Source organism: Thunnus thynnus, chromosome 10 (assembly GCF_963924715.1).
Source record: "Thunnus thynnus chromosome 10, fThuThy2.1, whole genome shotgun sequence".
NCBI lineage: Eukaryota > Metazoa > Chordata > Actinopteri > Scombriformes > Scombridae > Thunnus > Thunnus thynnus.
This window is the reverse complement of record NC_089526.1, coordinates 5823538-5850072: the sequence shown is the minus strand read 5'-3', so window position 1 is coordinate 5850072 and position 26535 is coordinate 5823538.

Sequence of the window (26535 nt, the reverse complement as noted above, 5' to 3'; positions counted from 1 at the left end):
GGGATGCTCCCAGTTTGGAGAAGCAGACAGGTGTACGGAAGCTAAGCAATGCACTGCTATGGACGGAGCCAGCAGCAAAACATATTTTGCCCACCTAAAAAATCAATATCAGTTTAAGTGTAAGCTATACTTAGAATATTTTCATCGCTTTTTTTGCATTGCTTCATCCTAAAGTTGCAGCAGGTAACACACTGACTATGGATACCTCATATAACCCCACTTCAAAAAACTCCAAACTATCCCTTTAAAGGCAGACAGACTCGCGATAAAATCTACATTAGACATTAAAATGACGACTAAATGAAAAAACTACAATGTGAACATAAAATTTGCAGGTTTTACGGGCTGCTGTTATCTAAATTTTGTCATATTTTTTGTCTCCATCATATATTCGAGTTATAACAGACCAACCAATATCAGATATTTAATAAAAGCTCAATATCGTCCCAATATATTGGTCTAATTCCATTACAAACACACACAGATGAGACAGTAACAGGACAACTGACGTCCACTGATTGGATGTAATGCATCTGGGGGGATAGACTCACAACAAAAACACACCCACACAAATTGTTCTGAACATTGTCCTGAGTACAAGATTTAATAACAATGACACAACTGTTGGTGTATTACGACTATTCACAGAGCTCCCAGCAGGCCCTGCTTTACCTACAACAATAGCATCGCTAATATTAGAACAACAGGCTGTGATTCTTCCTCACCGCCGCTCTCGTCCCTAACCTGATTTCCCTTTTCTTTACAGTAATTCGTTTGGTTTCGGAGGGTTGTGGAGTGGCAGCTGTCTGTAAACGGATGGACAGCAAGTGTCTTTGTTGTGTTGACGGGCAGGAAGGAGAGGTCACTGTCTGTCAGTCATCGGCTTTGTTCGACCGCTTCAATACGTCAGTTAAAGAGAAGGCGGGACGAGCTCGGCGTGCTGCTTATTGTTGAGTTTTGGGTCTGGTACTAAAACTCTTGTCAATTACAGGAGAAGCGACTTTATGTCTCCATATGGTCTGTATTGACTTCTGCAGCAGCAGGAGGACAAATTAACTTTAGTATGTTAACATGTTTTTTATTGTTTTTGTGTGAGTGAAGGTGGTTTGAAGCTTTAACACCTGCTTGTTCTGGCACATGATGACTTTTCAATATTTCACCAAATCACAATCTTTCCCTAAAACCTTAAAGGGGACATAACACTGCTTGTTGTGTGTTATTTTTATACTGTTATGATGTCAGATGTCTATAAAACTTGATGTGAACGTATGTAAAATGCTTAACCTTTACTTCCTCCTCGTGATGACGTCAGATCGTTTGAACACGCCCACAAACAGCCGTCCGTTCTGCAGGCTTTGTTGCTAATATTGTTCCTAACATGTCGTCCACTTTCATACATATTTCAGATCAGATTCGGGCTTGAACATGTACAGATGTATTTGAGAAGTTTACATTTTGAGTAAAGAATAATAAAAAGAGGTGAAATCCTGCTGCTATCATAAACGTTACGTTCACCTCACTCGTGGACATTAATTCTTTGTTTTGTTGTTTCTTTTGTCTTTGAGTATCCTGAAAAGCGCTATATAAGTTTGATGTATTATTATTATTATTAAAGAGGCAGGAGTTAAAACAGCCTGTTTTAGACAGAGGCTGAACTGAGGAGCTGCATAAAAAGCCTGTATAAAATACTTCTTCTAAAACTGTAAATCATGTAAAGATATTCTAGTAGAGCTCTAGAATATAAATATAGACATTAAAATATTTTAATTCCTTCTTATGTATTGTATTTATTGTTTTTTTATCCATTTTACTGGTCATGAATTGGTTTTATTGCTTCATTTTTATATTTTTTTATTTCTCGTGTGGATTAGTCTCAAGTTGTTTTACTGTTGATGTTTGTACTGTATGTAATGTGTCATACAAATAACATTATATTGATTGATTTCGAATAAATGGCTCAACCAAATACCAGATCATCCATCTGAGTAAACACTTTGAAACATGTTAACAAACTTCTGTTCAGTGTCCTGTATCATCCTTGATTCTCTGTCTCTCTCTGACTTTTGTATTTTTTTTGTCTTCTTTCTTCTACCTTCACGTCTCTCTTTTATTCTCTCTCTCTCAGTATTCATCTGATGAGGCGAGCAGTTGAAGTACTGCAGTAAAAACCCGTCTAACAAGCTGCTGACAGGGCGCTGAATCAGGGGCAGAAGCAAAGAAAACCGTGGAGATGGATTTAAGTATGCCCCCCGTCATTAGCCTCAACATAATCAAATCATTTTACTCATTCAGAAGTTCTCGGGGGCCGGCCCCGGGATGACGAACGCTGTCGAGAAGGCTTCATTCTCCCCTCAGTCTCTCTCTGCCAGGAGAAGCTGCCTGCTGTCACTGCTGTCCGGTGTGCTGCTGCTGCCAAACAAGGTCACTTAACAGCTTTTAATTGTTCGTGTCTGTCTTCAGGCGCTTGGAGAAATATGTTGGCACTGCTTCGAAAAGAGAGAGAGAGAGAGAAAAAAAAAACAGGTTTTAGTGAGTTTGAGGCTGACTGCAGGTGAGATTGTGGCTAAAACACATCGACTGAAAGGATGTGAAATGGAGATAGAGACAGAAATCAGCTGAACTTGAAATGATTATCGTTAATTTGCAGGTTTAAAATGTGAAAAACATCCACTGGAAGTGAGGGGAAGCACTACATTTTTATATTGTTTTAGCTTTTTGGCTCACTTTGCATCTTTAAGGGCATTTAAATCTTTTAAAATATCTTTTATTTATTTGTTTTCTCTGTTCATATTTGTGTTATAGTTTAGGATTGCTGCAGCAGATGCTCTCCAGCTTTTATCATTTTCATTTTTTCCTTCTGCTTGGTGACCATAAGGTCCCAGACATCATGAAAATTCCTGTTTAATTTCATCCAGAGGGTAAAAAAAAAAAAAAAAAAAAAAAAAAGAAGAAATCCAAATGAAAGAGAAAACTAAATGACACTAGCAGATGTTGTAAGAAATCTGTGATGACTCTTGACTCTGAGCTGAAAAAGTGATTTCTCTGCTATCTGCAGTACTTTGACCTGGTTGTATTTAAAGTCTTCGGATGCTTTTCATGCTGTTACTTCCCCCTAGAGGTCCAAGCAGCAATAACACTGCCAGACGTGAACACGGTTTTTATAATAACCATGTTTTTGGCCTTACTAACTGCAGCAAAAACACAAACAAAAGACAAAAAGATAAATTAAGAGTCAAGAGAGTGACATTAACTGGAAGCTTGATTGATGTGACACCATAACATGGAAATATTTAACAAAGTGTTTGATGTTTTCTCTTTTTTTTTTTTTTTACTTCATATTCAAAAGTTAATATAAGCAGATGTTTTTCTGTACATGTTTTTTTCTGTATATGTTTTATTATGTTCTTAGTAGGAAGAAATAAAGCTGGACTTCATCAGAGGTGTCCACTTTCATCCCCTAATGTATAGTAACATTGTGTGTATTGTTCACACTCATATGTCATGAGCATAAGTTATATGGTTACAGTATATGTTTTTCTCAAAGCAGTATGTGTGTTCATTTGTGCAGATATGAATGAATAACATTTTTATTATTTTGTCATGCATGAGCTTAAAAGACACCACAGAGGCATATAAGCCAAATCCAGAATGCTGCATATACAAAAAGTCCAAAAATAAAGAGTTTAAATCACAAATTAAAGACCAGTTTGACAACAAATTTCATACAATCACTGATAAAACTTCTATGAATTAGAATAAAGGCACATTTAAAAAGTCAATCTCGTGTCTCCTTAGTTACCAACCTAAACACTGAAAACACTGTAAAAACCGAACAACCGTTCTCGTTCCTGATCATCTGTAGCCTACACCCACAATTTTCAGGGGTTTCGTTGAGTCACTTCATGGAAATTTGACTTAAATTATCATGATGTTTACAATATAAACACTCACTGTAGTACTAATAGTACTCACTTTCCACTTCTTTCAAAATCTCACAGTTTCCCTCCTGAATCTTTCTGCAATAGTGAAAGGAAGAATACCACCTCTCAACCGTGCAAAGAAAGATCTTTGGCTTCTAGATAAGTGAGATGTAGCATAAAATTCAGGACCATATTGTACTTTCATTTAATATGCACCTTTTAACTCCCCCTCAGCTATTATAATCAGGTGATTCCACAGTGGGACTATTTCTGTTGTATTGGCCCTGGTACTGCAGCCTGTATATGAAATAATACATTGAATAAAGGTTATAAGTCTAAGCCTTGTGTCTGAGACTCTTATGCATCAGAGTTTTAATTGTAATTAGCTATAAGCTAACTCTGGTAAAGTGCATCAAATGGCAACATTTATGTTTAAAACTGTACACGCTCCCTTTCAAATAAAATAAAGAAAAAGAAAAGAAAGAAAGACTCTGTATCTGAATTCTCTGAGTCCAGCTGTTGCAGTTTGTTTGTGTTTGGTCTGAGGCCCCGAGGCCTGGCCAGCTCAGTGACAGACGTGCAAGGCTCTTTAACGCCCCCCTGCCCTCGGCCTCTGAGAGATATATGGTTCCCTGGAACTTTTTGGTTCCCATGAATCTGCGCTGTGTGTCCCGAGCTGGCAGGAGAAGAGCTGCCCGCCACATCAATTCATCAACACCGCCAGCCGCCCGTTTCACATGTGGTGTCCCTTCCAAGTGTGCCAGAGGTGTGTGTGTGTGTGTGTGTGTGTGTGTGTTTGTGCATGCCTGTGTGTGTGTGTGTGTGTGCATGCCTGTGTGTGTGTGTGTGTGTGTGTGTGTTAACTCTGGACAGTGACACGCAGTTCTCGTCTGCATATCTCCTCCTGATTTTTTCCTGTTCTGTTTCTGTTTCATCGCCACATTTCCATCACATCAAAAATGCGATTACAGCGGAATAAAAAAAGACGAATTCATGAAAATCAGAACACATTGGGACACCACACTTTGATTTTAACATAGTGACATATTTAGAGGCAGTTTTATCCACATAAATAGACCTCATTTGAACTGTTTAAATTGCACATGTACCTATAGCTCCTCATGTCGAGATGAAAGAAAGTTGCATGGAAGTATAACTTTGTATGTTTTTGTCCTTGAACCATTTTTATATTGACCGTGTTGCTGTTGACCAGCTGACAAGTGGTAGTTGGAGGGTTACTGAGGCTGTTACAACCAAAATAAAGATTAAATATTATAATTCACATGTTAGACTCTTTATCTTCACTACTTCCTTCAGAAAACTTCTTAAATTTAAACTCTCAAACTCTCTTTTTGTCTTTTTTTACTAATGTTAGCTATGTAGTTGCATCTGAAAAGAAAAAAACATCACATGCAAGTTCAAGATAATTGTTATTATTAATATCATTATTGTTACTTCAATTTTCTGTCTAATTGATATTGATTTGTTGCAGCCTGGAAGAAAATGTTCCGTGGACTGGTACCAGTTCATGGCCCAGTTATTGGCAACCACTGGTTTAGAGGACAGATTAAAGTTATCACATATGTTTCAAGACGTACGGTAAATATCATTTAGAAAAATGAAAAAGTCATTCAAATGTTGGAGCTGAGCTATTGTGACTCAGACTGCTGAAGCTTCATATAAGCTTCAGATAACCTTTCAAATGCATTTTTGCACAAAATGACAAAATTAATTGTGTGCAGATAACCAATAAAGTACATCTGCAGACTCAAAGTGCAATATAGAACATATATTTGCATGTGAGTCAGTTTTTGACAAATGAATATTAAAATAAGTTGTTAACCTTCACTTATTAAAATGACATTTGTCCTCGGATACAATCCTGATAAAACTGTCTGATGGTTGAAACTAACCTGCTGTAAGGTTTACTCTCTAGTTTGTGGTATCAGTGTCAGGAGAAGAAACTATATTTACTTGCTGTTCTTGGGTGTTGCAGAATCATGTCTTCAAACCTTCAGCTTGCAGAGTGTAAACAGAGCCTAAGAGTCTAAACTAAATTAATCACATCAGGGTTCTTTTTTAAAAGGCTTCAGGGCACAGACAGTGACATGTTTAATGTCTCAGTTAAAGTCAGAAATCCACATTTTCTGCAGCTGGTTTGACACAAAACAAAGATTTTTTTTTTTGCATCCATGTATGCAAGCAAGCGTATGTTTACTTGCTTTTTTTACATGCTTTGTGAAGCACATTGTGTTGCTTTCTGTATGAAATGTGCTATATAAATAAATTTGACTTGACTTGACATTTTTATAATCCTGTTCTTGTACATGTACTGTAGGTCTGGGCAGATAAATTATGTTGTTCAGCTTGTTGCCATTAGCTTAACAAAAGAATGATTAAGACAAAGAAAAAGAAATCCCCAATGATGCCGATAAATATGTGCATTTGCAGAGAGTCAGTGATAAACTGATGAACCAACACATAATTTGTCTCCGAGGGCCACAAGTCAGCAAATTCTTTACCACCATGCTTTTGTAATCTTCATTCTTACTGACTCACATCATTTATTTTGAACCAGCTAAAAGCCAGTGATGGCAGCGTTTGATTTTTGGCCCATTTTCCAGATTAGAATCCAAACCAATAAAGCAAAGTCTGGGTTTTTTTTTTAAATTTTTTATTTAAATTAAGACCTGAAACTTTATCCCATCTGCTTAATTTGTTGCAATTTTCTCTGAATTAATCGTTAACGTCATGGTCAACCATATTAGGTCCAATTTGTGTTACAGCGTACATTAAACATGCTTAATTTATTCATTAAATTGTCCAATTCTGCTACGAGAGTCCAGTGGCTGCTAAGAAATTAATTATGAATAGACAATAAATTATTTATCCACGCTGGGGCCCGAAGCCAAGACAAATGAGTCTTGTGTCTTGTTGTGGCTTAATGATGTTTCCTTGTTCATTGTGAGGCTAAAAGTTTATATCATGGTTATTAATTTCACAAGACAGAACAAATGAAAAGCAACCCAAGCCAGCTGGACTGTGCTTTAAAAACTTATTTAACATTTTTAATACTTTATATGATAATACAAACCTTATAAATCTGTAAATTCTTCAAATTATGGAATACTTAAAGAGTACTGAGTTTAAAACGGTACTTTTTAGTCTTTTTTTCCAGCATCACTGATCAAGATTAATTTAAAAAAATGTGTTTTTATGTCAAATGAAGGTCAGCTGAGGGTGTTGTATTGTTACTGATTGACTCAATGTGCTGACAGAAAATCTGGCATCATCGCTAATAGACATAAATTTGACCAGAATACAAATGAATACAAATCTCAGACTTTACTGAGTGTAAAATGATGAATGCAGAGTAATTCTAACTTGAATCAGCTAATTTTGATGAGACAAATTAAAATTAAATTGCACTTTGTCAGGTGTAGAAGTCATATGTGTTTTGAATTAGAGCTATTTAGTATCCATATGAATATATTAATAGTGCTGCCTGCAGCCTGTGCAGTGATGATTTGTCAAGTTGCTCTTTAACTAAAGATGGGAGTCAATGAGGTTAATCATCTCTCCACTGGCTCAGCCGCCCGTCCGCTCTTTCTTCGTTAGGGCCCGGAGCCATCCGTCACGACAAGAAAGAGCCTCCAAATTCTCTGAGATTGGCCGACAGTTTTTCAGCCTCTCCCTCTGCTTACACTCAAAACAATCATCAGAGAAGATAAATATGCACAGCAAATGCACAGCTATCGTAAAATTGCCTCTATTCCAGGAATGGCCAACCTAATCTGTTCTGCTCTGTCATCCGTCCAATTGACAGGGGAGGCTCTGTCCAGCGGCCGTGGACCAATGGGCCAGGAGCCTCACAACGGCCCGCTCCTTGTCCTCATGTCTTCCTGGACGCTCGGGGGCCGCAGCTGCTCGTCAGGGCCCCTCGTGCCTCTATTCTGTCAGTATCGGCAGCCGAAACTAAATAAAGATGTTTACTGACAGCCTAATGAAGGGATGGGCCCTGGTGATTTAACCTTGATGAATGGTCCGCCCAGGTGTTTTCAATAACGACAATAAGCACTGCAAGCCGCAGGCCCACTGATACTGGTATAATGCATTATTAGGCCATTAGAGGCAGGCCAAGAGAGACCACTTATGCACTGGCCTATCAATAATGCGGTGTCCCAGTCCACATTTGGGCCCGGGGAATTAGTCATACTGATATTCTATTTAATAAAAAAATCACAAGACGACGCATAAAGAATCTCATTACATTTTAACAGGGTTACAGTAACCCAGGAGGACCGCGAGTTTAATTTTCATAAGAGCATCCATTCCTCAATTATGTCAAGCAGAGAAAATGTAAATGGCAAATGGAATGCTAACAATATCTAACCAGCAGCGCATTGGCAGGAGAGGAGAGTGAGGGGGGCTGCAGCTCTCTTTCTGTATGTGTGTGTATGTGTGTGTATGTGTGCAGAGTTTCTGATCATGCAAAAAAAAAAAAAAAAGTCCACAATTTACCAGTAGTGTGTGTTAACCCACTCCCACCCAGTAAACCACACACAGAGATGCAGAAGTGAGGTGTGAGAACAGGACTTCTAATGACGTCTATCTAATCCTGACAATGAATTTACTGTTAATCTCCCCATCACATTAGAAAATATAAAAGTGTGTTAATTCTTTTCCAAATTTGTGTAAAACTATCCGTGTCATACAGGAGAAAACCTTGTGATGATGATGACAGATGGTTTCAGTAATGGATCATTCAGTGTTGATGATAATAGTGAATTCAATAAAGATGATGACAGACGATGACTTTCCATTTGATTGCAAAGTGTTGCTTGTTAATGTCTAAATAGCATTTTTGCACTTTGTGTTTTGACTGGTTTAATTATAGTCAATGTGGTGCAGCAAGACTTATTTCATGCTGTTGTGAAATAAGTCTAACTGCATCTCATATTGTAGTGGTACTGCAACAAAAACAACAACAAAAATCCGGCCAAGAAAACACTTACAGGTCTGCTATTTTTTCACATTTTTGTGAAATATTGGAGAGTTTTACATCTTTGGGCCTCAAACAGTTATTTATTTGAAACTATATGAGGGGAAATTTAGAGGGAAAATGTCTCTTTGGTGGACAACTTATAGACACGTGAATGATACAAAGAGACAGAAATGCATGGATTTTTTTGTAAAGGCCCACAAGCCAAAAGGTTTGAGAACCACTGGTTTAATCTGGTTTAATCTGGTTTAAACAATGCAGTGTAATTTATAAACTTGTCATTATTTTATGTACGATTTTAATCTGAAAAGTAACAAGTAACTAAAGGTGTTAAATACATTTAGTGAATAAAAAGTACAATATTTCCCTCTGAAATGTAGACGTATAAAGTAGCATAATATGAGAATACTCAAGTAAAGTACAACTACTGTACCAGTCAAAAGTTTGGACGCACCTTCCCATTCACTTGAATTAGAAAGTGTGTTCAAACTTTTGACTGGTAGAAAACCTCAAAATTGTACAGTACTTGAGTCGAGTTGGGAAGCGCACATATCAAAAGTATCGCTAAATATCTCTCAATACTGTGGTCACACCAGGAAGTGTAGCGAAGTTTATCCACACATGTCTGCGAAAGCTAGAAACTTGTTCACATAAAAAACTACTTAAAGTGCTAGTTGATGAATTGAGGTGGTGAGTTAACATGCTAACACGATAGCTAGCTGAGAACATGCTATGACTAGTCAGTCATAATAGCTCACCGAGCTAGCCGCCTTGCTAATTGTCGGTTTGCAATCTAGCTAGCTAACAGGACACTAAGACACGTAAAACCATTGCTCTTTTGTAGAGAAGTTTATACTTCAACAGAGGAAGTTAAATAAAAGTGGATGATAGAACACAGCTAAAAAGCTCCTATTCAGCACTGTTATGATGACTTTCCATTGATCATAGCACAATTTTGTGTGTCAGTGTTCACCAAAGTGAAACAGGGAAAGTTTTTGTGTAGATTTCCTTCGCTCCCATAAGCAAACCCACTGATCATGGCAATTAAATGAATTGATAGTAAATGCTGATGTAACATGCCTTTAAAGAAGACGCATACATGTTTCCACTAATCTTGCATCCATGTGTTAATTGATCTTGTAATAGTTTTAATATATATTCAAAAAAATCATATTTGAGTATTTTCATATCGAAATCCCTGTCTCTTCTCTTCTCTGCCTGTAAAATGTTTTTAGATGTTTGATGACTCATTAGGAGTGTAGCTATGCCAGCTCTTACAGTATGTTGGTGAGACTTTAGCTGAGCAGCCAGTTTATTCAGAGGAAGCATGTCTTGCATCCAACTTTAGTATTTGTAACACAAAATCTTAGAGCCCACATGAACTCATTTTTTATGTGTGACATCATCTCAGTTATGTGCAGCTGACATGCGCGTATAAAGGGCCACACACTGAGGAAATCAACAATTTTTTTGGCGATGGTGAGCAAGTTACGTTTGAATTTACGTAAGCACATCCATGCTTAGCACAGAACACACATTTCATTGGGGCGGGATTCATGAGGAGACATACACACAAATGGATCAGTATATTCTGCAAGGCTCGAACAAATATACATAAAATCTTTGGTCAACTCACAGCAGCTCTCATCAAAAACCCCAAAGACTGCTGTTGAAAGGTGTCACTCTGCACTCCGGCAACCCTTCCCTCTCACACATACACGAGCTCACGGACTGTCAGTAGCGGTATTGGCATGTAGCTATCAGCGCCCGGGGGCCGAAGCCGAGGGCCCCTGCAATAATAAACTGCTAATTGAAGGACTGCAGTGAGCAGAGAGGTGTTAGCGGGGCGCCCAGCCGCTGAAAGATCACTGCAGCACGCCAGCCAGCCGAGGCGCTGAAAGAGCCTATTACACCTCGCCTCTGTACCTGGACGCTGCGTTAATGAAAATGCACACTCACTCTGCCTGAAATATACGCTGCATACATGTGACTGACTGCTGGACGAGCATATACAGTACTGTGCAAAAGTTTTAGGCACTAAAAATGAGGATGCTTTCAAAAATAATGCCATGAATCTTTTTTTAAATATCAATTAATTTAAAACAAAGTTCAGTAAACAGAAGAAACCTAAATGAAATCAATATTTGGTGTGAGCATGCTTTGCCTTTAAAGCAGCAGCAGCAGTTGAAGGTACTTGGCAGGTTGGTTGTTTCTGCATCTTGGAGATGTTGCCACAGTTCTGGATGGTGGATTTAGGCGTCTCAGTTGCTTCTGTCTCTTCATGTAATTCCAGACTGACTCCATGATGTTGAGATCAAGGCTCTGTGGGGGCCAAACCATCTGTTGCAGGACTCCTTGTTCTTCTTTTTACTGAAGGTTGTTCTTTATGACTCTGGTTGTATGTTTAGGGTCATTGTCATGCTGCATAATAAATTTGGGACCAATCAGACACTTTCCTGATGGTATTGCATGATCAATAAGAATCTAAAGTGCCAAAAACTTTTGCACATTACTGTAGATGGACAGACAGACTGTGGAAGTATTTCTAAACATCTTTTCATTCATGTTGTCCTAAAAATCACACATTTGGACCAAGCTTGATGGGAGCAATGTGACTGATGTGAAAAACTGTTAGTAAGGAGATGTTTGAGATGTTCATCATGTGGGTTTAAGAAGTCTTACAAAGAAATTTGCTGTAAAATATAAAAACATTTTTTTAAATGGATGAAGAATGGCTTGATGAAATTAGCCAAACTGTGTGCTGTGTTCAGCAATTAATATTGTTTATTAAATGAAATCACTTTTATTGGAAGACAGTTAAGAACACAAACCTGACAAAGACTGACTTGTAAGCTATTTCTCTGGTTGCTCAAATCCACAGGACTTGTTGACTGTAGATAACGGTAGGATTTATTACAGGGCTGTAGTGGATTGCATTAGATTGGGGGTATTGCTGCTGCTAGTTATTCTATAGATGTATCAACACAGCCTCCATATTGGTCCGGGGTTGTTGACCTTCTGAATGCATACAAGTATATTGTGGGAAGAGGTCTATCCGCTCTTTATTTGGTTTTGGATCGTCACACAAGGCAAGTTTTCGTATCAAAAGAGTGTTTAATGCAAAGTAACAGTATTACTACAATAAATTAAAGTTTAGCCCACATGTCATTATTTTTAGAAGTATTCTCTGTTTTAATGCATTGCTATGTGGCTACTATGATAATTTAAAAGATACAGGATAGAGAAATGATATGTGTTTTTAATAGTTATAACTACTAAAAATGTCATCATTCTTCACAACTCTGTTTTGATGATATTCATATTTTCACACACGCTGCTGACATTTTCCACACTATTTAATACACTATTTACATGTTTGTGCAAGTTGTTCCAGTGTAACAGTTACATATTCTGCTCAATCAATTGTTTTGTAAAAACAAAAACAAAAATATCACGAAAATGAAAACAAGCACTTTATTAGGAACACTTGTGCAATCTAATGCAATCCAATACAACAGCTCTGCCATAAATTCTACTTTTATCTACATTTTCAGTTTTTGTTGACATTGTCAGAAAGGTGATAATTCTACTCTATGTTTATTATTGGGGTCATAGTGGGTGGTGGTGGTGTACCAGAGTGCATTATATTGAAAAGTGTTCCTAATATTTTGTCCATCCCATTAACAGTCATGAAGGGGGCAAAATATTAGGAACACTCAGAAACATGTAATGTTACTGGTACGTTTGTGTCAGCCTTTTACCTTATCCTCATACGTTTTGTTGATGTATCCAATTAGGCTCTGCTGACGTTGCAAATATTCACATGCTGCCTGCCTTAAGAGGACCAGTTTCTTGCGGTCAGCCATGTTAATTGTTTGCATTTTGCGTCGTGAGTTGTAGAACGCTTCAAGTTCGGAATTTGGAATTTTTCTGACCTCCGACTTGAATGTAAAGCACAACGAGAAGCCTGCTTTTCTCCATAATCAAGGACTCCATCCAGCTAACCATCCATCCATCCATCCATGCATTGGATGCTTATCCTCTAGAGGGTTGCAAGGGAGCTGCAGCCGATCTCAGCTGACATTGAGTACAACACGGACAGGGCGCCAGTCAATCAGGGCTAACATATAGAGACAGACAGTCATTCACACTCCTAATCATATGGGCAATTTAGAGTCGCCAAATAAGCTATCTGCATATTTTTGGTTTGTGGGAGGAAGCACCCAGAGAGAACCCATGCGGGCAGCACGGAGAGAACACCACAGAGAAAGGCCCCAGCTGGCCAGCGGGTTCGAATCCAGACTCATTGTTTCTAAAAATTACAAAGAGTTTTGAGTGGTAAAGTTGTCAGACGTAGCTACAGAAGCTGGCGGGGCTTAGCGAAGGGAGGCCTAAATCCTGACTTGTAAAGACAATCTGCTGCATTTTTCCTACTAGAAAGTGGAATTTATTCAACATTGTAAATGGATACGTCATGAAAACCTGCGTACCCTTTAGGTCTAGGTGCAAACAAGCAAACACACAGTATAGTACAGTGGCAAAAAGGTTTGTAAAATCACTACTCAAGTGTCTGTAAAAATGCCATGAAAAACACCACAACCACCACCAGCTCCACCTCTCCTCCATGCCTCTCTCCCCCCATGGGCCTCCGTCTCACCCCCTCTGAGAATGAACCGAGGGGCCCCGCGAGAAACAGCCCCTTATGCGGCGTGCATGAAGCCATGCAGAACGTTCATAATCTTTTAATACTTGCACAGGCAGGAAAGATTAAACCGTCAGGGTGTTGACAAGTGACAGAAGAACCTCGTCGAGTGTGTAAGTCACAGTGGCGGAGTCATGCACTCACTCACACACACTCACACACACACGTACACGCACACACGCATACAGATACACACTGTGCGCAGGGTCTTCTCCCCTCTCCGAGTGGTCAGGGACTCTTCACCTTAATTAAAGAAATTGGCTTTCCAGATTGCTTCCCCAATACTTGATCAGGTACGTCTGTAGCAGTAAGAGGCTTAGTCAAAAATCGCTGTGGTAATGAGAGAGAGAGAGAGAGAGAGAGAGAGAGGGGGCACGTACTGGAAGAGGAGGGAGAGAAAGTGAAATAAACACAGACACAGGCAGACAAAGAGATTAGGAAGAAAAAGAGAGAGAGAGAGAGAGAGAGAGAGAGAGAGAGATGGGGAAATCTGGGAATGAATAGGCAATTCATTCACAGCAAGTCTCCTTTGAGGCAACAATAAAAAATGACCCCTGTGAAGAGTGACACAAACAACAATCTGTTCAAAAACATTCAAAAACTCAATTTAAAAAGTTGAAAAAAATCAAGTTGGTATCATTTTATTCCTCCCCTTGTGTTCTCTCTGACAATACAAACTTGTTTATATGATTGTGTTTACTGTATACACCCATAAACCTGAACTTGCTTTATTGGTAACTAAGTAAAGTAGGTGGTACCTGATTTACATTAGAGATTTGCACAACTGTTGCCCGATACTGCTTTTATCGAACAGTTTTGTGATTTTTTAAATGTTTTTTTCAAGAGATTCAAGAGCTTCTAATGTCACATGCACAGTAATACAGTAGTTGGCAACAATGAAGGCAGTGAAATGTGGCTTCTTCGAGCTCTAGTTCCCATTAGAGTAGAAAATAAATATTTACATTTGTAAAAAAGGAGAGAGAGATGAAATAAAAAATATAAATGTAAACAAATATACATTATATTGCATTAGGTGCACGTGTGTGGTATTGCACATAAGTGTATTGTACATAAATGGCACATTTTGTTATTGCAATTTTAATATTGGTCTTCTATGGATAACAAGCATGTCCTGTATATGACAATAAAGCTTTAAGATTCTACAATGTATAAGTATAAAAATTCAGAAATAAACAGGAAGACAATGCTACACATTCCCTTTTACCCCATATAAGTACACTAATCCATTGGAACATATGAATTATTACACACTGTTCAGGTCAAATTTTATGACTTGACCTAGAAAACAAAAGTGGAAATATTTCCGGTTTTTTTTTGTGTGCAACTGATGCGTATTTTTTCTACAAAGAAGGTGGTCCAGGTTAAATTTGACCCGTATTTATTGAAAAATTCTAAAAAAAAGTTCTTCACATTCAATAACATTCATTGAAATCATGATATCTGTTATGTTCTCCTGTTTTAGGTAACATTGAACCATAGTATAGTTTGATTGTGAATGTTTTTTCTCCATAAACAAATGGCATGAGACCTAAAGATTACTCTTTATCTGTTCTATGAAAGTTTAATTAAGGGTTAATCACCCATTTATTAATGACTGATGAGGTATTCAGAAGCACGTTTTGAAAAAGTAGTCAGAGACAGATTTTGAAGGAGCTGAACACAAAACTTCACGAGTGACTTTGTTGACTGTGACATTCACTAATAAAATATATTTGACTGCTTTCATGACAATACAGAAAGACACATATTTGATCTGTGAATGAGCTAAAGTTTGTTAAAGAACTTGATTCTTATCTTTACAAAGGCTGCAGCTGAACAGAAAGCTCTCCAGGTCTCTTTCTCTCTGTCTGTCTGTCTTTATGTTTGGCAGACACACCGCTTGCTTGTCCAGTGTCCATTAGCCAGAAGGTCCCAGCTGGGTGACTCTGGTGTTGGTGGTTGTGGTGAGGTAGGGAGTGTGTGTGTGTGTGTGTGTGTGTGTGTGTGTGTGTGTGTGTGTGTGTGTGTGTGTGTGAGCAGGGCCCCTCTGGCATTGTGTAGGGTCTGAAAAGGAGGTCACTGATTTGGGCTAATTATATTACATAGACCCTACTTAGGGCTGGTTAGATCTGTATTTATGCAAGTGTGTGTGTGTGTGTGTCCTTGTATGTCTATCTTTGTGAGGACCAATTTGAGTTTTAAACTTTGAGAGCGATGACATTTCTTTTTTCACTCAGACTGCAGCTTGTGTTACGATTTTTTCATGTGACACACTACAGAACGCAACAACTTGTGAAATTGATCTTGCGTATTTTGAAGCGTGTGTGTTCTCGTACTTATGTAGAGCATGTTCGGGGCCAGAGATTAGAAACGAAGCTTTTAGCACAAGTTCAAGCAAGAAGACAACTGTCAGCCTATTTCATCATCACACCGAGGTCACTGCTGTCATTGCAGTCCACCACCACCACCACCACCAGTGTCAAGGCCCTGTCTGAGGCTCCCTAGGGAGATCTCTGATTGGCTGCTATTTATAGGGCTCTATCCATATGTTTCTATCTAATTGACGGGGTCAACGCCAAAGTCCTTATCAAATAAACCTTCTGCATTCATGTTAACCTGTGTTGTCGTTTTGGGCATGCACTTGTGCTGGTTAGCATTAGGGTTAGGGGCCAGGGGAAGGCTTAGTGAGGGTCACAAGTGTGAGTGTGTGTGTGTGTGAGAGAGAGAGAGATACTGAAAGAGTGAAAAAAGGGAAAGGAAGGAGAGTAGATGAAGAGAAACAAAAGCTGGCATGAGCACTTGCAAGTTAAACTTTCAAAATCACACACACGCACACACTCCTCCGACTCTAACCATCCTTTAAACACACAGCGTCACCATCTATTACCTACAGTAGGCAGGGAGCCAACACTAACAATGCTAACATGTAGCTAGCCTTGTTAGCTTTACCACCAAATCATCTGTGTGTCCTCCTCTCTGCTGCGGCTAATCCTCCGTTCGCCTGCTGACTCTGTTGCCGCTCTGCTTCATTTGTCTGCACAGCCAGCGCGGAGCAAAGCCAGTCATATGACTGCATGCTCTGCACATCGGCCTAATCATATGGAAGAGATGATCACAGGGCAGGAAATCGCAGCACAGGGCCAAAGGAAACAATCTTTCTGCACTGGCTTAAGCCAATCATGTCCTCTCTCTCAACTCGCCGCTTGGCCTCTCACTTGCCCTCTCCCTCTGTCTCTTCTTCAGATTTTCTTCTTGCTGCCTTAATTTATACACCCAGAACTCCAATTATTAACCTGTATTCTGCCTAATATTGACACAAATACACACTGTTGGTATTTTGACTTAATTTGATTGTTGATATATTCAAATTGGGTCATTTTTAAAGCATGCAGCATGTATTGTGTATTCTGATGTGCCTTCTCATTTTGTGCCTTTTTAATCTTTGTATTTCTGGAATAAGCTGAATGATAATAGTAATTAAAGTTGCCTCAGGGTTTCTATTTCATTGCAATAGTTGGAATTCCAAAGGTGCCACAAGAGAGGAAATTTGTTCAAGGTTTAGGGCGAGTTATTTGCAAAATGTGTTATTGCATTTCTTATTGCAGAAATTACACATGTGCTTGATTGAGCTGTTATAAAAAGAAATATAAATAGGGGTTTACTTTTTTTACTCCTTTATTTTGATAGCAGACCATAACAGGAAACATAGGGAGAGAGAAGATGAAATGCCTTAAATATTCCCATCCAAACCCGAACCATGGATGTTGTGGCTAAACGGCGGCTGGCCACCGGGATGCCACAACTGTTGTTTGTATTTTAATTAAACTAAAAATGAAATTGCATGTTTCAAAATAGACTGTCAAAACTACCATTTTCAACTGTGCCACTATAATTCTCCTTAACCTTCTAGGTTGTTTAAAGTAAGTAAATCTGCACCTTCTAATATTACAACATAAACAGTAAAAGGGTGAAAAGTGATTGTGTAATATAATGTAACCCTGACAACCTCAACGGCTTGGCACAGAAAATACTAACATGACATAGTTTTGCTCAGTTAGTCAGTTAGTCACCAATATTTTGGATGTTATTTGGTGTGTTTTTGTATGTCAATGTGTCCATTTTTATTTTTTATAGAATTTAGTTGTGTTTTCAGGAAAATCTTGGCAGGTTGGAAAAACCTGCACAATCAATCATCACCAGTCAAACAAAATCAAACCCGCCTTATCAGAGATGATTGCACTTAATGAGGATATAAGTTTTGATAAAAGACATATAATCATGTATTATATCATCTAAATGTAGAACTGTCTGACCTGAAAGAAACATTGAAAGAAACGAACATTGCTGAGCCACCAGCCGCTTTCCTTTAATGAAACGAAGCGGTGGCTCTGATGTGTATCAGACGCCGTTCAGCCTGACGTCTCCTCCTCAGTTTATCTCTCCATCAGCGGAGCAGCAGGTGAACCGGCCAACAGCTTTGTCCCGGGAAGCGAGGGATTCAAACACTCGAGGTCAAGGTGCGCCGGTAATCCGTTCAGCTGTGTTACCAGGATTAAGACGAGGCCAAGGCCATCGCTCTGTCCACCTAAAACAGGCGTTGCCATGACAATGACCTGGGAGAAAAAAACGTACTACAGGTGCAGCACCTGCTGGGGTTAAAGACAGTGCTTGACAAAACACATAAGAATCTAATTAAATTAGGATAACATACTTGTTGCACCTATTCATGTATACTTACACCCTCACATGTATACACACACATGCACAAATACACAAAATCAAACAACTACAGTCAGAATCACTTTCTAGTTTTCTCTAATAGATTCATTAGCCATCAATTGACCTAAACTTCCATCCTGGTATGTTTTCAAGTTTTCATTGGAACTATTTTCTACCAAGTCCCAGTGAAAACTGTTGACAGAGAGGTGTGTGGATTAGACATTGAGAAGTAGCCAGGAAAATATATATTTTTACTTTTTCAGTGCTGTAAGCACCACAAACACTGAGTCCTGTTTTTCTTAGCTGGAAAGACCACTCTACTTTTGTTATTTGTGTCTCAACGTTACATATTGCTCACAGCCAAATATCTGATTTGTCAAAAGTCGTTCTGCAAAAACAAAGGAAATCTAGTGATACGTAGAGGGACAGTTTATTTATTCATTTATTTGGATCCCTATTAGCCACCACCAACGTAGCAACTACTCTTCCTGAGGTCTACACAAGTAAACATTACATCATGATGCAAAACAACAGTGTGATGAAATCCAAGGCAAAAGAAAAGGGGAAAAAAGTACAATGAGTCAACAACAATAAAAACTAATGATAACAATAATAACAACAACGATGACAAGTACCCACACTATATCTTATGTATTAATTAGCACAAAAAGCTAAAAACATTCGATACAGCTCATAAATGGTAGTTGTACCTGTTCATTTCCTTTTTATTTGAAGTTAAAAAAGAAAATGACTAAGAAATTCCTCCAAAATGATCATATAGTGAATTCTGTTTTCTAATCAGAGACAACAAGTTTGAAGGAAACAGGATTCACCTAAAAAAGTAGATTACAGCTTTTCATTTAAAAACAACTCTAAGAATCCACTGAGCATGACAACATAAACTTAATTTAAATATTTCTAAACCCTAAACCAGCCTCTATAGATAAAAAAACAGGGAAATCATCTTCACTCTTAACCTTGAACATTTTAATCCTCTAACACACACAGAGACACACAGACACACACACACACCCTGCCTGCGACAGCCACTCTCTCCTGCGGTCTGACTGATGTGGTGTTGTGGCCCCGGGGCCCCTGGAGAGCGCTAATTGAATTGGTTTCCAGAGAATACTAATGGGTCTTAATGTTGAGATAACTGATACTCAAACAACGAGTGATCATTGACAGCATGTGTTTCTGCTCTGTAATAAACATGTCACAGCAACACAGGGAGCCAGTTGGTCTGTAAATTAATTCCTCCCCCTGTCCCATCCCCTCTCCTGCCTCACACACACACACACACACACACACACACACACACACACACACACACACACACACACACACACACACACACACACTACTACACTTGTGAGGACCCTCTTTAGCCCTTTTAGCATTAAAGAGCCCGATGAACTAACATTCAAGAGCTACCACAGAAGCTAAAAGTAGCTTCAGCATATTTCTCTCTACCTTTACACCACATTCTAAAAATAAAGACATTCAACAGTTCTTTAATTCTCTTGTTGGTCCAGCTATCTCCTCTGTGGCTTAATTTTCAAAGTATCTTGAAACCATAAACCATGCATGCATGCTGTTGCAGATTTTAAAAATGATAAAATTTACGTTAACGCCGCAAAGTCCACACCAACAGTTTGAGAAAGTTCTGCCCCTAAAGAGGGACTTTTTTAGGGGTCTGGAACTGTACCCTAGGAGCTATTAGACCAGTGGCATTGGGCTCCAGTGCAAGATGTTTTTACAGGATCAAGAGCTCAAGACGCAAACACACACACACATAGTGTTGCAGACAACTTGGATTTTACAGGTCAGGTTTTCACAATACCATTTCTTATGCATGAGACATCAAATGAGATAAACATGCATGTAGTAATGCAAATAAAACATTTTGAAGCTGTAAGACATGAGCTTTTTTGTTGTTTATTTGTTTAGAGATGATGTTTTCTCCATGCTTTTGTGTGTGAGATGACAGGATTTTAGGACTAAACAGCCATTATTGAAGTTCAAATCAGAAAATCACTTGGTTTCATTGCAGTAAATTCAATTATAAAGACAGTTATTAACCACAATTAACTGAATTCATACATGGTCCAGAAAGACTGTGAAGGAAGGTACCTGCAATACTGAGATAGATCAACCCGTGGGCTAAGTTCCCGTGGTGGAAAAATGATATTTGACACAATTCATTCTCTATCCACTAATATAAAAATTTGTGACTACATACATTAACTCAACCTTTACCTGAATCTTAACCTAACCTTAAACTCTAAAAGCAAGTTTTAACCCTCAAAGAGATCTAAAAACCCACATCGGTCCTCACAAGAATAGCAGAAGTACACAAGCACACACACATTAGTGAAGGACATCTCATATACATACATATGGCCATGCAACGAATATGAATATGAATCGAGACATAATATAAATGATATTTAACCAAAGAAAAGCAATTTACACACACATACATGTACATACACACACAGCGGATCATGCCCACTGCTCCACAATTACAACAAGGAGGTTAGTTCAACAAAATGTGATTCACAGTTTTGCAATTTCGTAATTACTAACTATTGTATTGCATGATTGAGTAAAACATACACACAGTCACTCAGGGTCAAACACACACACACACACACACAGCCGTCTTCCCAGTGTCCCTTGGTTACTTTGGCATCAATGGGTCCCATAGCTGTCCAGACCAGAAGCCTCCTCCTCCGCTTCCTCAGCCATCTGGGAGATGTTATTCTGTCGTTTTTCTTGGTAGGACAGTCTCTCGTGCAGCAGAGTTGACCTCGGCGCTCTGAAAGCTGCAGCTTATAAACACCACTCACTGTTTCACACCTCAGCCAGCACACAAGCAAGACAAACACACTCAAAAAAAAAACACAATAAATGTTCTATTTTGAAGTTAGGTGCTTAGATGACTGTAATCTGCAAAATCCAGTCATTAAAATGTGTCTTTTCTGTAGTGTGGACAGTTTAATTGGTGTGTAGACGGAGCTATTCTTTGTGCAGGCCAGCTGTCTTTAATTAGCAAAAGGTCCCTTAAGCAACACATGAAGCGTTTTGGATAGAAGTGTCGTCAACTTCCAGCTACAACACCGTCTTTGCCAAAAACCCTGACTGTCACTGTACCCACCCACACTCTCACCCGGCCAGTGCCTCTGCCATGCTGTGTTTGGTCTAAAAACAAATTCCCTCAGTGTAATCACAAGCTGAGTTAACAGTTTTCAATAGCTTGTCCTTCATCGTCGTCATCCCCTCCAGCGACACCTCAACGTCTCTGACAGCCCTGACGACAACTCAGCTTCAGTTATTGTATTTCGACCGAGCCCTGCAGCCATGAATCAGCCGGGAGTTTGAGAAAATACCGCCGTGAGAGTGAGGAGGAGCATGGGGCTCCTGCTGGGTTAGAAATTGGGGTTGATGCTGAGAGATGTGGCATGCAGAGAAGGGTTTTTATCCCACACGATGTCCACATGTGCTGGTGGGTTTTCAGGAGTGGCTTTACACAGGCTAAATGGGGGAGGGCACAAATACATGGTGCTCCAACAACAACTGCTGTAGGGCGGTAAAACAATAAGCATTCTGTCAAACGTGTGAGTGGGCAGTGAGAAAGCCTGTTCGAATAAGGCGATTACACAGTGAGGAATCTGTAGTCCCGTTTTATGACTAAATTTACAGTAAATGCAATTATAAAAGTTGCATTTTCTTGCAAATGCAAGAAAAGTACAAGAGAAAAAACATAGATGACCAAACCATAAACATGAAAACTGCATTCACAAGAGTTTGCAAGAAATAAAAAGGTAAATAAATACTTGGATGTTGCATTAGCACATGTTGTTGTTGTCATATGGGGTTGATGGGAAAGATTTCCATGTTTTTGACTTGCAGTTTGTCAAGTGATGGCTAATAATACAGTGCACTGACAATATGACTCTTTATTCATTAAATGTAGGTTTAATCACCATGAATGACAGACTTTGGCCAATGTGAGGCATCCCTATTTACTATATTTTGAAGTACTTCCATGTTATAAAGTGCCAAGTCAGATTCCCAGTCATAATTATGATTTGGAAATTGGCGTGAAAGCTATTTACAAGTCAGAATCTCATAATTACAAGTATGATATGACGTGATCGTGGCATTGCCTCACACAGCTAGTATAATGGTTAAGCTAGCCTGGTGAGCACCAAACTAATCACAGAAAAAAATAATTTGAAATCTCAAGTTACACACAACAGTCACAAAATAGTTATAAGAAACTGATTTCCAACAAATAATGGAGCATTTGGAGAGTAGGCAAATGTGTGATTCAAAAAATATGGAAGATAAAGTTTCCCAAAATAAATGACGAGCTATTTGGGTTTAAATTGACTCATCAGTTTTTCCAGTGAAATAAGATTTAACATTTCTTCTGAATATCAACAACTGCTCATTGCAAGTGAAAAAACAACAGACTCAACTTTCTCAGAATATTGTATTTCCCCTTTATCAAACTGTGTTGTTTTTTTTTTTTACAAGAAACACCTGAGAAATAACCTGTAAAATAAAGCGTTCCCAGAACACTTGCTGCCATAGTATGAACTAATAGGGATCCAAATAAATAATGAATTTTATTTGCTAAAACTATGTCTACATAAAATGCAATGGTCAAAGTCCCATCAAATGATCTAACACATTTTTCCTAGTTTGACATACTTATACTGATGACCTCATTATGCAACACCTGGCTGTCTCTGCAGATCTCTGCACAGACAGCTCTGACTCCATGTTCATCTTCCGTCTCTTTTTTCTACTGTGATTCTCACAGATTCTCACATGCAGCACTGTGCCAGCGAAGAAAACAAACACACTGTCTCCCAAAACTTCTCATCCCTCCCTGGTTTTCTCACCCACATACCCCTCCCAGTCCTGCTACCACTACATCACCCTGAGCGGGAATTGGCGTGCAGATTTCCCCGGCGGGTGTTTGTTTGTAGAGTTTGATGCAGACAGTTTCACCCCTCCCACCCCCTCCCAGTCTTTCTCCAAGCTAAACACATGAGTTCAACTCATCTTTCCTGATGTTGCTGTCTCTGTTGCCAGATAGACTACCTCATCATCCAGTCTGAAACTATGGCACCCATGTCTCGGACCAACATCACAATGTCTACTCGTCTGCTCAACTGCCATATTTTTTTAAATGAAACTACACATTTCCTTCTCCCTTTTATAGCTTAGGAATCTGCAGAATCTCTCCAATTCAGGGATGATGATGATGATGCTGCACCTGTGGTTTGGCTGCTACAAGCTGACTCAACTGGTCCAGACTGGAGAGGGATCAGACCCATGACGAGTTCTTTTTGAGGGCTGTACAAGCAGGTCTAACACTGGAAAATACAGTTTGGGAGTGTGAAGCCCATATGAAATGTATACCCCTTTAAATAATATTGTAAACTAAATCTCTAATCAGCAACAGACAACCTGAGCTGCTGTTATGAGATGCAGTGAACAATGTTTCAGCGTGTGCTCAGGGTCCAGATGTATTGTGATCCTTTAGTGACATCTACTGGTTTCAAAATGCTGGTGGAGCTGATATGATGCAACAAATTCTACCTGCTGCATTTTATCATACTGGTATTTATGGCCAAATCTTACATCAATTAATGTAAATATTCTAACAGCAAATACATTTTTTCCTGCTCTGGTTAATGAAATTAATTACTGTATCTCTATTATTACTTAAACAGAAAATCTGTAAAAACACATAATATGTTTGTATGTGGTTGTTGTTATTTCATTAGTGCCTGTGTAGCCTACCCTCTTCCTTTATGTTATCTTTATACCTTTTATGTTTACTGTTTTTGTTTGTATGTGGCTTTGCTGGTATTTTTTGTTCTTAACTTTAGGCTGTACCATATTGTACAACTCCATTAATTAATCAAAAACAAAGTTTGTTAAAAACAAATTGTATGATATTTTATTAGTTTACAATAATAATACCAAGTAATTTTGACTTTTTTATCCTCCATATATTTATGTTTGTTTATTTGATGCTGTTTCAAAGCCTTTTCGGCACTGTCAGGAATTAAATTCTGGTAGTCAAATAATGATTCAGAAAAAACAGAAATTTACCAACAAAATACAAACTATGTACAAATTTTTAAATTGTAGAATGACAGAATACAGAGAACATAACGTCGGCGTTCTCAATGGTAGCTACAGCCCTGTTTGAATAAATACTGTGACATAACAATGTTTTTTTTTAACTGTAAAATAAAACACATTTCACTGCCCTGGGTAATGAATGACATATGATATTTAATTTGTTTGCAACAGCTTTTAAAATGTATGTAAGGCAGTGATTCTATTATATGTTAAGTATTTTGATGTAGTAGCCTATGTCTTCATTTCAGTTTGTAGGTCTTTGTTAGGGTATAAATTCTGAAATACAAAGTCATTATTAGTATCTTGCATTTAACAACCTAGTAAGTAAAAATATGAGATACTAAGTCAAAACTTTGTCAAATAAGTCTAAGGTTGAACTTTTTGCTCTTTTGATGAGTGTGAAGTCAAAATTATGAGATAGTATCATCATTTTACTAAGCCATAAGTACTTTTGACTTAATTTGAGAATTTTTATTTTCATCATTTATATCTTCATCTGTTTAGTAGTTGTAGTAGTAGTTCAGTAAGTGCTCAGTCCCTACGAAATGTTGACCAAGCATTTGTCACACTGTCCGAAATTAAATTGTGGTGGTCAATTTAAAGATCAACTCCAAACATGTTTTAAGATGTATATAAAATACTTGACTTTGAATAATAATTTGTGTCTGTTTTTGGTTCTTCCACAAAAAAAGTTCAATTATCTTGTTAAAATTGTTATAATTGTTAAAATGACATCTACCTCTTCTCTCTCATTTAAAATTCCAGAATCTGTAAATATGTAAATACATTTAATGTCAGATGTTTAACAGTTTGACACAGGATGTCTCCTACTTCACTGTAAAGTCTATTCTCAGTGTCTCAGTCACTTGAAGGCTTCAAGTTTCACCCTCATATAAGTTGAATACTGGACCATGATTGGCTCCAAAATAGTTGTCATGTCACAAATCGTGCCTTAGGTACAGGCCTTGAGCGCTAAATTTTCAATGAGCACAGAAACTTTCCACTTTCAGTAGATGAATGTGAAAACACCCTTCTGGTGTCAAACCGCACATACATCATTCTGCACAGTGAAGCTGAAACCACCAACTTAAGGAACAAGAAGAAAAACACATTTTTGAGTGAAGGGGGATAACCCTGCAGGGTTTCTCCTAGGCCAGGTCATAATATATTTTTAAATTCTTCTGCTTCTCCCAGTTTAAAGGCCCCTAATGATAGACCCACAGAGGTGTTTTTGCCTATTTTGCTTGATTAGACCTCTACTTAAGAGTGTGTAGGCCTGTATAGACTATCTTTGATTGACGTCTCCCCTAAAGAATTAAAACACATTTCTAATCCACTGGAGAAAGAAATATGAACGTATATTCAGACTATACAATATATATCTAAAAAACACAGCAGTAGAGTGGACAAAAGAGTCATTAAGTTTCATTCAGCGCATTCTGCTCATTCATCATTCACCACAGTTGGCTCACTCATTCAGTATATAGCAGGTTTAAGTGTTTAGTGTGTTCATAATGGAAAAGTGACAAAATTGACTCAATATTGTCAAACTTTTCATCCTTTCACAATTCTGTTTTTTAAGCTCTTGACCATTTCAGATGCAATCACAAATCTTAAGATATTTTTGACAGGTTGAAAAGCAAATTTCAATGAGTTCCAGCCAAGCGATATGACCACACAGGCAGTGTGACATAGCTCACTGCTCATTGCTCACATCAAGTCTTGATGTGAAATGAAATGAAAAATGAAAAATACCTCTTCATTTCTAAATTAAAATGAACAGAAATTATATATTTCCATGGTAACAAACAGCTTAGTGACAATGAATCGTTAATGTAGCCCTGTTTAATGTTTTTGTTTGTTTGTTTTGAATTGAATTGCAAAAATTCATAAATATGATACCAATGAATTTAGATTAATTTATTCATTTATTTATTTTACATTTTTTTTGCATTAAATTTAAAATTTTGCAGTAAAAAAAACAGAAAGTTGCCTTAATTTTACATTCAGTAATAGGGTGT